Source organism: Panthera tigris, chromosome E3 (genome assembly GCF_018350195.1).
Source record: "Panthera tigris isolate Pti1 chromosome E3, P.tigris_Pti1_mat1.1, whole genome shotgun sequence".
In the NCBI taxonomy this organism is placed as follows: Eukaryota; Metazoa; Chordata; class Mammalia; order Carnivora; family Felidae; genus Panthera; species Panthera tigris.
In genome coordinates this window covers 25,562,779-25,575,215 of record NC_056675.1, presented here as the reverse complement: position 1 = coordinate 25,575,215, position 12,437 = coordinate 25,562,779, and the positions used below count along the sequence as shown (strand labels likewise).

Below are 12,437 nucleotides of genomic sequence, written 5' to 3'. Positions count from 1 at the left end.
CACCTAGTATTAGGAATGTGGCAAGCAGATTGCCTGGCACACAGTAGGTGGTTGATATCTATCACACCCTACCCTGGCAGTCCATTAATTGCATCATTTGTTATGCACCTAACATGTCCCAGGTGTTAGAAGTACAATGATAAATTACACACAGTCTTTGTCCTTGAAAGACTTAAGAGTCTATAGCAGGAGACAGTTGTGCAAATACCAGTGAAGTGGTATAGGGGTTTGAACCCAGGCTCTGGAGCCACTAAGTTTGAGTACAAATATCATCCGCCCAGGGTACCAGCTGAATGATCTTAGGCATGTCATTGCACCTTTCTGGATCCTTGTCTCCTCATCTATACAATGCGGCTTTGAATGGAACCTGCCTTAGAGCAAAAAAGGAAATGTACACATGACCCAGCACAAGGCCCAGGATAGACTAAATCCTCCATAAGAGGACAAAGTCAGTATTTTTATTAGCAGCTCAGTTACAATAGAACCAGGAGGAGGAAGTGGTCAGTACTCTTTGGAGGAATCAGGAAAGGCTACACGAGGATGGGAGACTCTTGCAGAATCTTGGAGGAACCTGTTTGCCAGGCAGTCCAGGAAGAGCAGGTTATCTAAGGCATGAGATTCATCCGGAGCAAAGGCATGAGGCAGTCTAGTGTGTGTGTGAGGAAGGACACACAGTGTGACTAGCAATAGCAGCGTTTATGGAGTATTTACTCTGTGCCGGGCATCACTTTAGGTCAGTGGTTCTCCCTCCTGGCTGCACATTAAAAAAAAAAAAAAACCTGCAGAGGTTTGTGTTTGATCTGTTTTAATATGAATGCTGAGCCCTATCCCTAGAGATTCTTATTTAATTGGTCTGGGGTGGCTCAGCCATCAGCTCCTTTGGCGATGCAAATATGAATCCAGGATTGCAAAGCTCTGGTCTCTGTGTTTTAGAAGTATTAACTCATTTAATTTCCATGACAACGCTATGAAGTTGGTACAAGGCTCAGGAGAGAGTAAATAAATTTTCAAAAAAGTTGTAAAAGTTGAATCAAGGCAGATCTGACGCCAGTAGTCTCTTAACCACTATGCTGTGGATGGAGAGAAGGGTGTAAAAGGGGAAATCAGAGACAGCAAGATGGAAAGGATGGTGGGTGGGGGCTAATCAGTTCCATTTGGGCAGCTACGCTGGTTGTCAGCTTTGTGTCCCCATCTCCTGTGGCACCAGGCATGGATGCCATTTTCTTACAAATATGTCCTGAATGTGCTTTAGGGATCAGGACATAGGCTGCCTTGTCCTGTCCCTAGCCCCAGTCTTCACTAAGATGGACATTCAAGTCTGAACATCTATATGAACCACCACAGAATGGATCTTATTAAAATGCAGATTCTGGGCTGTGTGGGTGGCTCAGTGGGTCAAACATCTGACTCTTGATTTCAGCCCAGGTCATGATCTCATGTTTCCTGAGTTCGAGCCCTGCACTGGGCTCCTCATTGACAGCACAGGGCCTGTTTGAGATATTCTTTCTCTTTCTCTCTCTCTCTCTCTCTCTCTCTCTCTCTCTGCCCCTCCCCTGCTCACTCTATCTCTCAAATAAGTAAGTAAATAAATAAATATTGGACACAAAGCATTATAAGTTAATGTCTGTCTTCTAGACAAACTGTAAGCTCCAAGAGGGCAAGAAGAGCATCTGTCTTATTCCCAGCTGAATCCTTAGTACTCAGCAGATAAACAAACAAACAAACAAACAAACTTAAAAAAATGATAGAAGTTGGGCTAATCATCATTATCAAGAAAATCTGGGTTCTGTTCTTAGTGAAGAAGAAAATGTCTATTGTGCAGGTAACTAGCAGCCCCTATGATGGTTATCTTGGGCAAATGACTTCCACTCTTGGGCTCCATCTCTGCAAATATAAAATGAAGTTGGATTTACTGATCAAAGAGATTCCAAGGTAGTCAGATATCATGACTCTGTACCTAAACTTATTTATCAGTAATGTTCAGGGAAAGAGAAAGAGGCCTGGTCATTCCCCTCATGCAGTACTCCAGGTGTCCTCATTCTTAGGAAATGTCAGAATCTATCTTGTGCCTGTCCCTCCATTCATCTAAACGTGTATTACAAGTATTTTGAGTACCTGCTGTCTGCTGAGTACTAAGGATTCAGCTGGGAATAAGACTGATGCTCTTCTTGCCCTCTTAGAGCTTACAGTTTGTCTAGAAGACAGACATTAACTAATAATGCTTTGTGTCCAATATGTTGTGTTCAAATGTTCAATAAAGTGCTATAATGAAAGTGGATTACTACATGCATGCTATAAAGAAGATGTGGGGTATAGTTTAGATGGAGGAGGCAGAGAAAATCTCCCCAAGAATTTATTTTGAAGCTGAGACCAGAGGGAGAAGGAATCAGTTATGCAAAAAGTCAGAGGAAGTGCATTCCAGACACAGAGAACAGCAAGTTCAGACACAGGCCCTGAGGCAGGAAAGAGCTGGGCTCATTCTAGGAAATGAAAGATGGCCAGGGTATCCAACTGTTATCAGTGAGTAGGAGGCTGACATGGAATGAGAATGGAGTGGTCAGTAGATATCACAGCTTGTAGTACCACATAGGCTCTGGGAAGGATTTTGGATTTTATTCTAAGGACAGGGGGAAGTCACTAATGTATTTTAGGCAGAGATGGAACAAAGCTGCCATAATCAAATCTGCATCTTTATAGAACCTCTGGATGCTTTATGAATAAGAGATTTGGAGGGGGGCAGAGTGGAGGTGAAGAGCCCTTTAGTAGTCTATTGTATCTGTCAACAGGAGTTGAACAGGGCTTGGATGGGGAAGAAAAGTGATCTCACTAAGAGTTATCTGGTACATTCACCCAACCACCCACCCATCCATCCATGCATCAGTCCACTTAGCCATCAATCCATCCATCCGTCCATCCATCCATCTATCCATCCATCCGTTATCCGTCCATCCATCTATCCATCCATCCATCTATCCATCCATCCATCCATTATCTGTCCATCCATCCATCCACCCACCTGTCCATCCATTCATCTACTTATCCATCCCATCCATCCATCCATCCATGCACCTATCCATCCATCCATCCACTCACCTACCTGTTCAAGAAACATTTATAAAGTGTCTCTCTAAGTGCCAGGTTCTACACTAGATGTGTTGGGTGAATAAGACGGCTTATTCCCTCCAGGAGTTCACAAGTTAAAAGGATAGAGAGAGACACATAAACAAATCTTACAGCTCAGCACAGGCCATAATAGCAGTGAGTTCCAAGAGGTGTGGAAAGAGACTCTTACCAGTGGTGATCTGTTTGCCTAGTGCCAATGGGAGGTGAAAAGCCACAATGTGATTCACAACCCCCGTTTTCAAGGGTGAGGACTTTTCTGGGCCATAGTAAAATAAACACATTTGAGGGAAACAGCAAAACAAGGGGAAGTTGACAGCCTTGGAATTTGACTTGAGAATAGACAAAAATCCCAGGGGAAGCTAGGAAGTAGACACATCCAGAACAGATTGAGCTTTCCCATGAATTTATCCTACAGGGTCTTTCTGCATGAGTTTGAAGCCTCCTTTTTGATGGCCCATTGGTAATTTATTGGCTGGACTCCAGTGGCTGTCAGTGAGAGCAAGGCTGGCTATCTCTGCTTTAGGCATCAAACAAACCCTTCAAACTAGGATGCCAGGGTTCTGGGAACAGAGAAACCACGGGGTCAAAACCAGATGGGTTCAGATAGGTAGTACAGTATCATGGTCAAGGATGCAGGCTTTGCAACCCAACTGCCTGGATCCAAATTCTATCTCTACTTCCTGCTAGCTGTGTAACCTGGCAAGTTATTTAATGTCTTTGTGACTCAGTTTCCCATCTTGCAGGAGAAAAGAATTGTACCTTCCTTGTGAGGGTTCAAAGACAATATTGCTACAGTGCTTAGATCAGTGCCTACAACATGATAGACACTGTATGTGTATTTGTTAATAAAATCTGCCCTTACTTCTTTTGTTCAGCTCTGTAGACAGACTTTCAGGGTGAGACCATGTGCTCCAGGCTTCCAGGGGACTGGGACCTGGGAATTGCATCCCAGGGGTAACCATGGAGTGTGCTGATGTCAGGTGTTGTATTGGGTCAGCCAGAAACCTGTACCTTTCTTCCATTAAACCAAAGCTCCTTGGAATGGTTGCCCCAATGACCTTACTTCCTATTCCTAGTACCTTGTTACTTATTCCCAAGACTGTCCTTCTGCCTGCCCCATGTTCCAGTAGGTAGAAAGTATACTGTAGTGCAACAAGCTTAGGTTTGGGAGTCAGACTTATTTCAAACCACTCAGCTGTGTGCAGGTAATTTAACTTCTCTGAGCCCAGTTGGTTTAACTTTAAAGTCATAAATAATGATGAGCTTGAGAAATCCTGGAATAAAGTAGTTGAAGCCCAAGTTCAACTGGGCCATAGTTAGTAGAGCAGACAAACTTGAGGGAATAGAAGCCATGGGGATCAGAAAGGCATACAACAATGGTTGAGTGTGCTTACTGGAACCTGACCTCCTCAGCTCAAATCTTCCAATTTCCTCTTCTTTTATTCCATTTGGGTCTGGAAAACCATGTGCTCAAAGTCATGGCTCCATAGCTGAGGCATCGCCATTGTGTTCTCCTTTGACCATTAGTCCTGGACCTCAGAGCATCCTATCAAGCTCTTCTGACAGATGAAGGGTTGTCATCCTCCTTTAGATTTGGTAACTGGGACACTAAGTTTTTAAGAACTTGGACCAAGCAGGTCCAGCTGGTACATTCTGCTACAAAGTCTACCCAATAAAGAGGCCCATTCTTGGAAAAGTGTGAAGTGGATGAATGCTTATATATTGGAGTTCACATCCCTTTGCCAAGTTTTTTTTTTTTTAATGCAAGGTATATGTTGCAGAGAGAATATTGTCAGAATTTGGGGATCACTGTGAGCCAAGAGGAGGGATGATAGCCCATTTAAGGTTTATAATTAATAATTTCAACCAATTTCTTTGAAGTTCCAGCCTCTAAGTAACCCTGGGTTCCAATCCCTGCTCTATGACATGTTCCAGCTATGTGATCTTGGATGCATTTCTTAAACTTGTCTATATTTTCCTTGTCTGTAAATGAGCTTGATTAATATTAATACCTTCCTCATAGAGTTGAGGTGAGGAGCTAAACTTGTTTGCCTTTCTCAGAATTCCTAGCCCAATGCCTTGAACTCCGTAGAAACTCAGTTAATGCTGTGTCCTTTGAAACAGCCACATGTACCACCTCCAGACTTATCTGTTGACAGTAGCAGGTGATGAACATCTTTGTTTAATTCAGTTACAGATTCTCCTCCTTGCCCCAGGCACATAAGCACAGCATATTAATATGACCCCTAGCTGTTTTTAAGGTTTTGCTTGGCTTGGCTGGGGCTGGGGTTGTGGAGGAGTCCATTCATCAGTGGTTAGGAGAGTCTTCTGCAGACAGACCTGTATGGTGAAACTTTTCCAAATTCATTTACCAGCTGAGCAGTGAAGGCAGCTGTGTTTAGACAAGTCTTAGTTTGAACATACTCCCTGTCTTCCACTGTCTGTTTGCTTCTCGGTGGCTTCCCCCATGACCTGACTCTTCTTCCCGGAAATGAGTTGTATAAAATGGCCTTTGGGAATTAGGCAAACCTGAATTTGAATATTGTCCCTGGCATCTACTATCACATCTCACTGATTCTAAGATGGCTTTGGTTATAAAACACACCATTTTTTATATATCACCAAGCTGCCTCTAAACTATGACATGCCATTTAATTATAAAACACGTTAGTACTTTAGGTATCCTTAAATGTGAAAAAAATGTGCTTTTTAGAGTCATTTTCCCTTTCTGAGGAACAAGGTGAGGAAAGTACCTCCCATATGCAAGCCCCTTACGTCATATACAATTTCATCTCATCTTCAAAGTGTGAAAACTAATACAGGGAAACCTCATTTAAGTAGAGTCAGAGGCTAGAAGAGGGAGCCATACCACTCAATGTCAATTATAGGAAGAATTGTCAATTATAGACTCCAATAGAACAATTCTCAATAGGAAAGAATCATTAATTGCAAACCCCAACAGGAAAAGAAGTCCATCTCCTACCAGAAATTGACCACCCCTATGACTCAGCCAATGAGAAACCATCATCACCCTGAACTCCTGTCCTGCTTTTCTCCAAGGGACTTCCCTTCAAAACAATCCCTCCCAGCCTCCTCCTTCTTCTCCATAAAATAAAGTTTCCTCTCCTTTATTTGTTAGTCTTGTCTGTGGTTTTGTGTAACTTGCATGTCCCAAATTACAATTTTCTGCTATTCCCAAATAAACCCATTTTTGCTGGTAAAATAACATACTTTTAAGGTTAACAATAGGATCACTGTGGGATAAGTATTATCATCACCATCCCTACTTTACAGAATAAGAAATTGAGGCTCAGAGAAGTTTGGGTTTTCCTAAAGATGTGTAACTCATGACTGACCAAGCTTGGAATGCTCCAACATGTTGCCTTCTCTGGGCTGCTTAGTAGTGAGTTCCTCATCACCGAGGGTAATCAAATATAGGGTGGATGACCACATGTTGGCAAAGTTGGAGAGGAAATCTAATCAACAGATGACTGGCACAGTCCTCTATGTACTTGTGAAATACATGCACGAATCCCAATTTCACAAAGGGAGAAACAACCTCACAGAGTTTAAGTGACTAATGCAAGTAAATGAACCAGCTGGGACTTGAACCCGGACCTGTCTGGCTCCAGAATCCTTCTTCCACAGAGTCTTTCACAGAGTCTGCTGGGAGGAGTAGAGGAGTTGAAGCAGACAGTAAGTAAGTAGACAATGAAATAGGCAGAATTGTTACAAACATAATTGTAAAAGCTGTGAAGGAAACAAACTGGGTGATACAATGAAGTAGAAATAGGTGGAGAAAAGTCTGTCTCAATGGAGAGTGATCAGGAAAGGACTCTCAGAAGAGACAGAAACATCGAACCTTCACACCATCCTGGTTTGAGGATTAAATCTGGTAATTTATGCAATGTACTCAGAGTATTTGGAATCTAGGAACTGCCCAATAATTGGTAGCTATTATTAAGAAAAGTAAAATATTTCCTCAGAGATCATTGCGGAATCAGAGGGGCAGCATGCTTTGTCTCACCTCCAAAATCTAGATCTTTTCTCTCATGGAATAGGAGGGAGGAAGACAGTTTGGGGAAATGAGAGGCTTGGCAAATGGTCCTTGGCAGGCTCAAGGCTACAGCTCCCGCGGGCAGTTGTTTCATTCAGTGCTTGGTGACTCCCCTGCAGAGTGGAGAATGCCAAGGGACTAAGAGTCATCTCTGCCCACCATCCAGTAGCTGTGTGACCTTGGGCAAGTCACGTCTTCTAAGCATCTATAAAATGAAGGTTTGGGTCTTTAAAATGAAGTTCCCTTCTAGTTCTAATTCTGAACACCTCCTTCTTTCTTTCTGCAGACGTGTTCCCACAGTGCCCTCTTTTGGCCATTTAGTAGAGAACAGGGACTGTACATCCTCAGGAAGATAGGTGCTCACTATTAGGAGCCTGGGGAAACTTGGCCTGCTAACTACTCCCCTGTGGAAGATTTAGAAGCTTTGGGGGCACATACAGGTCAGTACACCAGGATAAGAGTCAGGAAATCTGACTTCCCACAATCACAGATTTTTGGGAAGCAAAACTTAAAGACTATTTATTGCAACAACAGCAACGTTAGCTAACATTTGTTTAGTGCTAAACATTTACCAGGCATGGACTAGATACTATATGTAAAGTGGTGAGTATAACAGGCACAGGGCCTGCTTGAAAAGAGGCAACATTGCATTGATACCCAAAGGATGAGCTCTTGCCCATCCTTTGGTTGGGCAGAGATTATGACAGCAAAACAGAGCATTGTGCAGAGGCCCTAAAGGAGTATTCAAAGAGCCAAAAGAAGCTGTGTCAATAGTGACTAGATACTGGAGGCTAAAGCATCTTGTAATGTTAAAAACATGTCTGGTCAAAGTACAGCCACCTTGGAAAATTTCTTGACAGTATCTACTAAAACTGAGTATACATACATCACCAGAAATAGGTACCTGTGCTCACTGACAGGCATGTACAAGAAAGCAGGATGCCTCACAATAGCTGAAACAAGCCATATGTCCACCAGCAATAGAAAGAATCAATAAATTAGGTCATATTCTTCTAATAGAATAATGTCAGCAGTCAGAATCATCAAACTGTAATTAAACACAACAACATGGGTGAAGTTCACAGAGATAACAGACATAAGCAGTCAGGCTCATGTTGGGCTCTGAATTGAGCATGGAGCCTGCTTGATATCCTCTCTCTCTCTCTCTCTCTCTCTCTCTCTCTCTCTCTCCCTCCCTCCCTCCCTCCCTCTCTCTCTCCCTCCCTCCCTCCCTCCCTCCCTCTCTCTCTCCCTCCCTCTCTCTCTCCCTCCCTCTCCCTACCACCCTGCTCACACACACACACACACTCTCTCTCTCTCAAAAAAAAAAAAAAAAAAAAAAAAAAAGAGGGGTGCCTGGGTTGCTCAGTAGGTTAAGCATTAGACTTTGGCTTACATCCTGATCTCATGGTTTGTGACTTTGAGCCCGGCCTCATGCTCTCTGCTGTCAGCACAGAACCTGCTTCAGATTCTCTCTCTCTCTCTCTCTCTCTCTCAAAAATAAATAAACATTTAAAAAAGTTTAAAAAAATAAGTCAAGCTAAAAGGTTAATATGTGATTCCTCTTTTATAAATATAAATATAAATATAAATATAAATATAAATATAAATATAAATATAAATATAAATATAAATATAAATGTATATATATACGTTTATATTTACATATAAATAAAACAAAGTTCCTTGGTGCTAGTAGCTGGGATAGTGGTTGCCTTTGAAAGGTATTGTAACTGGATGGCACGAAGGAGGCTTTTTAGGAAGTGGGTACTGTTCTATTTCTTTAACTGGGTACTGGTTGTAGGGGGGTGTTCCTTTTGTTAAAATTCATCAAGTCATATACATGAATGCATGATACGTGTATTATGCTCCAATAAAATATAGTAAAAGCACTATTGTGGCTACAAAGTGACATTACCTTTTTTTTTTTTTTTTTTTTTTATCACAGTCACATTGCTGTTACCATCAGCAGGAGCAACACAGCCACAAATATTTTGAGGACAAGGCCCTAAGTGCTACTTTTCCACCTGAGAAATTGCAACCAGAGGGGAACACTTGACAAGGTTACCAGTTCCACTGAGTTCCTGGAGAGCGAAAAAAAGACTGACAAAGGAACTGGCACACCAAGCTTTTCAGAAAAGTGCTTGAGGAACAAGGGAGGGAGAGTTTGCTCCCCAGTCATCTCTTGAGTTCTGAGCTGCCTCCTGCTTGGCAGTTCAGAACCAGAGAGGCACTCTCCTGGGTTCTGAGCAATCCGAGGGTGTTGAGGCTGAGTTTATCAATGGGAATCTGCCTTGAGACAGTCTCAGGCTGGATAAAAGAGGGCCGTGCTGAGGCCAGAAGGTTTGACAGCCACAACCTGTCAATGACAGGGCCATAGAGCATTAAGTGTAGTGGAGGGAATGTTACTATCTTAATTTACAGATGGCCCAAGAGAAGTTAAGTAGCATTCTTAAACTCTCACATCAGCAGAAGTCAGACTGAAACAGGAATTTCTTACTTCCTGGTTCAGTGCACTCTGGGTACCAGTTTTCTTGTGGACATTAAAGGGGGTAGGATTAGATCATCTGTAAATCTCCTCTGGGTCTCCTAGTTTCTGTGACTCTTATGAGTTCCTGTTGAGTGTGGAAGGAGCTTGAGGATGTCTCAGGAAAAGTGGTTTTTATATCATTTAGCCTTGCCACAGTTAATTAGTGGCTGCCACCACACACGCAGACTTACACACATGCACACATACATGCACACACACATGTAAATACACATGCATAGATCTTGCTATGATTCTGAGGCAGGTTTTCAGTCAGCATTGTAGAACATCACTGGTCATGCAGGGAGGCTGTGTGGCATAAAGAAGAGCATATATTTTAAATTTAAGCAAATCTGAGTTCCAGTCTTGGAGTCTGTGACCTCACTGTGCAGTCTGAGCGAGTTATCTAGTGTTCCTTAATCACACCTTCTTTATCTATAAAATGTGAAATTTGAAGTGCTGACTGACCTATATGCACTGAATAGATGACAGGCATTTGCTATTGATATGATATTGAGGAGTGTCTTAAACCCCTATGCCTCAGTTTTTTCTTTTGTGAAGTGGGAACAACATCACCTTTCTCAAAGGATTATTGTGAGGATTAAGTTGGATAAAAAAATGTAAAATGTTTGGTGCACTGGTTTATACATATTAAGTGTTCATAAAGTATTTTTCTAGGTGCCAAGGAAGGAGATGGGTTCCTTCCACTTGCTCCGAGGAGTCCTGTTTCTGGCAAACACAAAGATTCTAAGAAATGGTCTCCTTTTGGTCACATCTAGGCAGTAAGAGGACAAATGAAGAGAGGTAAGAAGCAGCTTGATACATTACAATGGGAAAAATAGCAGGTGATGACGATAATCATGATAGTGCTGATGTTATCATCTGTGGGATGCTTCATGTGTTGCAAAGTGACTTCACATCCTTTATCTCCTTTATTTCTCTAGCAACCAGCTACTCCCATGGTGAAGTGTGAGGAGTGGGAGTGCTTGCATGGGTATTTTGGGACCCAGAGCCTAAGGGTTCTGCCCTTTAAAACTGTAGCTCTTCTCAATGAATTTGGAGCTAGGTTTCAGCATTGCAATAAAGTATGTACAACCAGACCCGTCCTTTCCTTGTGAACACAAATCACAATACAAAGCATTTTATGGAACGAAACTTAATTCTTCTCTCAGACAGGGAACTCTGTGGACAGATCCTTCCCTCTTCTCTCAGGCCGAGTGGAGTTCTTGTCCCTTCTCCACATCTTGCAGCAGTGTCTGTCTTGGTCTCACACTACTGAGCTTTGGCTGCCTCAAATTTGTATGCCCTGGTTTCCCAAGCAGACCTGAAGCTTCTGGAGAGAAGGGCTTCCCTTCCCTCTTTGAATCCTCCACCTGCTGCTTCTAGGTGCTCCCCTAGGACAGAGATGCCACCTTCCCTGAATGTGAGTCAGGTCCTTTCTCACTGTTTCTGTCATCCTTCTAGTCCAGATCTTCCAGATGCTGGATCCAGAGCCTATTTTCACTGTGCCCCCTGGTTTGGACTTCTTGTCCTGGTGCTCAGCTGGGTAGGACTAGGGGATAGAGGAGAGGAAAGCTAAATGGGAGAGGAGACATGGGTGGAGTCTTGGCCTTGGGGAGTGGGATTCAAGTCCTGTATTTTATAGGAACATACGTATATGTTTATGTATCTGTGAGTGAGTGTGTGTGTGTGTGTGTGTGTTTGTGTGTGTGTGTAGCATAGGATATGAGTGTCCCTGTGTTTTATTCTATACTAAAGTGTATGTGTCAGCATCTAAATGACCATGCATAGGTTAGTGTGCATGTTAGCACCTGTGCATCCGTGAATGTCAAAGCCTGTGTATGTGTGAGGGCCTCTGTTAACAAATTATATGTCCACACATGTCACTACACATGTATGTGTTCCCATGTGCCTGTATACAAGTGGGTGCATGTATGTATGGTGTTACATGTATGCAAATGAGTGCCTCTGTGTGTGTAGGGGGGCTTTGTGTATAAATGGAAGCAGAATACAGTGTCTGTTAAAAGTATTTTGGCTACCTAGGCCTAAGTATTTGGCTACCTAGACCTAAGCCCTGAATTCCTTGAGTGAGTAATTGACTTCTTTAAGTCTTGCCTATCTCATCTCTAAACTAGGGATAATACTACCTACCTTCAATATCTAATGTGAGGGTGGAATGATGAAATGTCCATAATGCACTTAGAATAATGCCTGGTGCATAGGATGTGCTAAAAATATTGACTGTTACTAAGTTATTCATGACAATAAATATGTAAGTGACTGGGCTTGAGGGCCCAGGTGAGGATCTATGTATGGAAATGTGTCTTTGGGCACCTGAGGTTGATATGTGTATCTGTTAGAATGTGTATGTTGGTATGGGTATATAAGCCCTGTACCTGAGGGTCAGCAGGTATGCATGCTTGAGTGTGACCTGCCTGTGAGTGCCTCTTTGTGTGCTTGTGTTCCACCAAATTGTGAACCTCTAAGGTCAGGGACTGTGTTTCATTCATTATTTTACCTAGGCCCTTGGATCTGGGACATAGCAGTTGCTCAGCAGATTAGTGTTGATCAGATGAATAAAGTAGGCTGGACATTCAGAGATTGTTATTCATTTAGTATACCCATTTGCGGAAAACAAAAAGCTGTTACTAGCTAGATAGATGACAGATATATAGGTAGATATATGGGGGGCAGGTAGAGTAGGAGAGTTTGTGATAGCTAGCTAGCCAG

At 42.6% G+C, this 12,437-nt stretch overlaps 1 long non-coding RNA gene across 2 annotated transcripts in view; it reads left to right on the top strand.

Moving 5' to 3' along the window:
- The window catches only part of LOC122234566, a 76,805-nt gene that overhangs the window by 59,964 nt on the left and 4,404 nt on the right, over positions 1-12,437 (top strand). For both annotated transcript variants that reach the window (XR_006212374.1, XR_006212373.1), the window contains exons 3-5: positions 7,467-7,620; positions 9,129-9,243; positions 10,386-10,511. This is a non-coding gene — a long non-coding RNA (uncharacterized LOC122234566). The remainder of the gene's footprint in view (positions 1-7,466; positions 7,621-9,128; positions 9,244-10,385; positions 10,512-12,437) is intronic.